The sequence below is a fragment of the Chiloscyllium plagiosum genome, chromosome 4, assembly GCF_004010195.1.
Source record: "Chiloscyllium plagiosum isolate BGI_BamShark_2017 chromosome 4, ASM401019v2, whole genome shotgun sequence".
Lineage (NCBI taxonomy): Eukaryota > Metazoa > Chordata > Chondrichthyes > Orectolobiformes > Hemiscylliidae > Chiloscyllium > Chiloscyllium plagiosum.
This window is the reverse complement of record NC_057713.1, coordinates 97,622,744-97,626,567: the sequence shown is the minus strand read 5'-3', so window position 1 is coordinate 97,626,567 and position 3,824 is coordinate 97,622,744. Positions and strand designations below refer to the sequence as shown.

The 3,824-nt window shown below is 41.9% G+C and overlaps 1 pseudogene; it reads right to left on the bottom strand.

Moving 5' to 3' along the window:
• Nucleotides 1–2,257: 2,257 nt before the first annotated feature.
• Nucleotides 2,258–3,059, bottom strand: LOC122549499 (annotated as a pseudogene).
• Between the last annotated feature and the right edge of the window lie 765 nt (nucleotides 3,060–3,824).

The window sequence follows — 3,824 nt, the reverse complement described above, 5'->3', positions numbered from 1 at the left end:
CCCCAACAGTGCAGCGCTCACACAGTACTGCAGGCTAGATGTGTCCGGCTGGATTATGTGTTCAAGTCACTAGCATGATGCTTGGCATTGAATGGATCCTGTAAACCAGGAAAATGCCAGATTTCATGTGTGGATGAGTGTCAATTAGCCTCTCCTTCCCCCCTATATAAACAGCTTGTACTGCAGCAGAATAAGGAATTCCTGAAAAACCATGATTTCAGCTCCATCGTCAGGACACAGGAGTAATGGTCCATTTGCTGATAGCTGGCATGAAGCACCTTAGTCTCACAGAATCTGGAATGAAAAGTGTTGTCGTGAAAAACAGTGTTAGTCAGGTTTCATATTCTGCTGTTCTATTTGGGTTCAGAAGAGAAATCGGCAAAAACAAGAATCTTTGTTGTTAGAAAACATTACTTTTTCAAATATAGTAACCATTAACTATGTTCGGGAATGCGTTTCATGAGACTATTGGAGACATCAATCACCTAGAAGTCATGTGATCTTAAATCATTTCCCCTCATGATGTAGACTATTTACATATTCCCATTAACCCTTTATGGTAAATCATTGAACATCTACAGTGTGAAAAGACACAATTTAGTCTGTCAAGTCCACACTGACCCTCTAAAGAGCATCCCACCCAGAACCACCCACTTCCTTTCCTATCCATGTAATCCTGCATTTCCCATGGCTAATCTACCTGGCATACACATGCCTGGTCACTATGGGGCAATTTAGCATGGCCAATCCACCTAACCTAGACATCTTTGGACTGTGGGAGGAAACCAGAGTGTCCGGAGGAAACCTAAGCAGACACAGAGAGAACATGCAAACGCCACATGGATAGTCACCCAAAGCTGGATCAAACCCATGTCCCTGGCGCTAACTACTAAGCCACTATGCTGTCCTTTATCTCTTCCCAAGGCTATGACTTCGACTCTGATGGTATCACTGGTCTACTTAGATGAGGTTGAGAATTCGAGCTCTCCCTGCTTTCTCTTGAACTCCTGAATCATCACAAGTAAGAATGTACATGAGTGCTTCTCAACCTCTCCATATTCAATGCCCCCTTCTTATCCTTGAAATCATGCAACGTCCCCAAATCACCAAAGTCAATTTTTGCAAATATAACTGCAATAAATACACTGCAGTGCTGAAAACGGAAAACTTTTGTGAAATATGTTTTATATACAATAAAAAATAAATGTTATAATTTATTACTGTTCTTACTGTCCACCTACTTTTGGCTCACTCTGTATAAAATTTAATCTGTGATAGCAAAATAGTCAAAGCGATCCTTGTGGTTCATGTTGTCTTGCTATATCATATACATCTGGTTCAATTTTAGTCAAAAGCAATCTCAGGTCACCACGCTGAACAACATCCACGCGATTGTGAGTCTTATCTTGTATTCTAGCACTGAATCCTTTCTCAACCAAATAAGAGGTAGGAAATGGTCGTGCAAACCGCTTTGCCTCTTCGCTTAAGCGGGAAATGACATCAGGTGGCATCTTGAATCCAAAAAAGGGGCCCACCCATTTGCGAAAACCGAATTTTCATTGCAGTGTCATTTTGGAGCTCTATCATTTCTTCCAATGTCCATTTCTTCTGCACATGAGGTAAAGGGGTCAGTCAGCCATGTTGGGATCTCCATCTCGATAAGATCAGCAAATCGTATTTTCATAATCATCCTGCAGTGCACGAATGTGAGCTGATAGATAAGTAATTGATCATCAGTAACATCCTCCGCGATGTTGTTTAAACTGGTAAAACTCACGAAGATTGATATTATGATGGAAGAGATCAAGTTTCACAATAAAGGATGTAACAGCATTCCTTGCTTTTATGAAACTCACATTATCTCCTTGTATCTGCATGATCAGCGAATTGCCCTTATCAAATATATCCGCGAGATTTGCACAGTCGTGTTTTACGGTTTCAGCTTTCATACAAAGGTTTTCATTATTTCTGTGTAGGAATACAATGCTAGAATCGAACAATTCATGGAAATGATTGAGGCATTTTCCTTTCGAGAGCTATCTCACTTCTGTGTGCAGCAGCAATTGCAGAAATTCCTCTTCATCATATTTACAGAGTTGGCGGAGAAGTCGTTCATTCAGAGCATGTCTCTTTATATAATTTACCATATCTATCACCACTTGTAGAGAATGGTTGAGGGCTTCACTAAGTTTCTTTGCAGCCAGATGCTGCCGATGGATAATGCTGTGTACTGTGAAAACACGTGGCACTTCTCTCTTTAATAATGCGACAAATCCTCTATGTTGGCCAGTATAGCACACGCGCCATCTGTTGCACAAGCAACAATGTTTTTGAGGGGAACCGACTTTTTATCAAAATAATCCTTGACGCAGTCGAAGATAGTCTTACCTTTGGTATCTGTCAGTAGATCCAGAGCAAAAAGTTGTTCTTCTCGTATTTCATTTTTGTCGATGAAACATACGTACCCCAAAAGTAAAGCTTGATTTCTGCATATAGTACTTTCATCAATTTGTAAGGCGATTTCTTTCGATATCAAAAGGGAACATAATTTATCCTCAACATTTGAGGCCATTTCATCGATGTGCCTTCTCATGGAATCATGCTTGATAGTCATTGATGATTCCTGATGTAGTACAATTGATAATACATCGGCAATAGCTGGAAGCACCAACGATTCACCCACGGAATGAGGTTTACCACATTTTGCAATTAGCTTCGCTATGTTGTATGATGCCACAAGGCCATCCACATTTGTGGCTCCCATCTTTGAAAAAGCAGTGGAAACCGTTGGTCGCTGATTGAATTTATTGTTTAATGTTTGAAAATATGCCAAACCTTTGTCGTTTTTGTCACTGTGTTTCTTTTCCAAATAAGACGGGAAGGCTTCATGGCCTCGTTGGAAAAACTTTGTTCACAGAGCAAGCACACAGTGGTAACTGCTTATTAGATGGAGATTGAATAAAGCCATATCGCAAATAGTCCATGCTATACCGCCTGCATTTTTTCTTACTCAATGAGGCTATTTTTACACTGTCGCTCGAATACCCTGATGGAATCATGGGTATTACCTTATCACGATAATTTTAAGACGCTCAGACAAGTGGCAAAATTTGATTGGCTAATTAGCTGTAATGTGGATTCATTCTGCCATCCGGTAGAACAGTTGAAAAGCTACGTTTCATCTTCCTAGAAGCGACACGAGTTAGGTGATATTGATCTTGGCAGTAGAATCAGTGCCAACTGCGAACGAGTTCAAATGATTTGCAATTCACAAAGAAGACAACCAATAATAGCACAGCAACCAGAGCACACGCCTCCATGGGTACAGGGAAAATAACAGACTCGTGTTATGCGACTATCCATCTGCACACAGCAATGTCATTCAAGGACACGGCAGTCTTCCAAGTGATTGGTAAGCTTGCTACAAAGTTGTCCAGTGCCCCCTTGCTGCCCCCTTTGACTTCAACGCCCACCAAAGAAAGGCAAACACCCCTCGGGGGGTGCTTCCGCCTCCATTGAGAAACACTGATATACACCATTCAGGCCATCCTCCAGGTGTCCTGACCAACTGGCCAGCTCTGCAACAGGTCACGATCTGAGAAAGGAGTGCACGTCTCATTTCCTTCCACACAATACACTCAAGGATCTCGCAGCTATATGGTCGGCTTAAAAGTCTGGTGTGAACATTTGTCAGTGGGTGCATGGATGGGCTGTGTGAACTGAGTGGTAAGTGGGTAAGGTAGGAGTTGAGTGAGGTGATATGTGCGTGAGGTGGTGGGTTTGGTGAGTGGTGGTGGTAGGTATGAGAGATGGTGGGGAGTGAG